The following is a 465-nucleotide window of genomic DNA, read 5'->3' as shown; positions in this document are numbered from 1 at the left end:
TAAAAACATGTAGTCTGTGAAAGAGCTGCAGCCCTCAGTGACAACACAAACTGAGTCACAGCAGACTCACAACGAGCTAAAATTAGCTGAACGGCTGCGACACAGCAGCTGTGGAGGAAGAGGACGGACTGAGAGTCAGGCTGAGACTGGATGAGTCAGATCATCAGCATGTAACATGTTGGAGATGTGTTCAGGATATGTTTAACACTGATATCATGAGCCTGGATTAACTTAACCAGGATATGTTTAACACTGATATCATGAGCCTGGATTAANCTGATATCATGAGCCTGGATTAGTTTAACCAGGATATGTTTAACACTGATATCATGAGCCTGGATTAACTTAACCAGGATATGTTTAACACTGATATCATGAGTCTGGATTAGTTTAACCAGGATATGTTTAACACTGATATCATGAGCCTGGATTAATTTAACCAGGATATGTTTAACACTGATATCA

Source organism: Austrofundulus limnaeus, unplaced genomic scaffold (assembly GCF_001266775.1).
Source record: "Austrofundulus limnaeus strain Quisiro unplaced genomic scaffold, Austrofundulus_limnaeus-1.0 Scaffold280, whole genome shotgun sequence".
Classification (NCBI taxonomy): Eukaryota; Metazoa; Chordata; class Actinopteri; order Cyprinodontiformes; family Rivulidae; genus Austrofundulus; species Austrofundulus limnaeus.
This window is presented reverse-complemented; position numbering follows the sequence as displayed.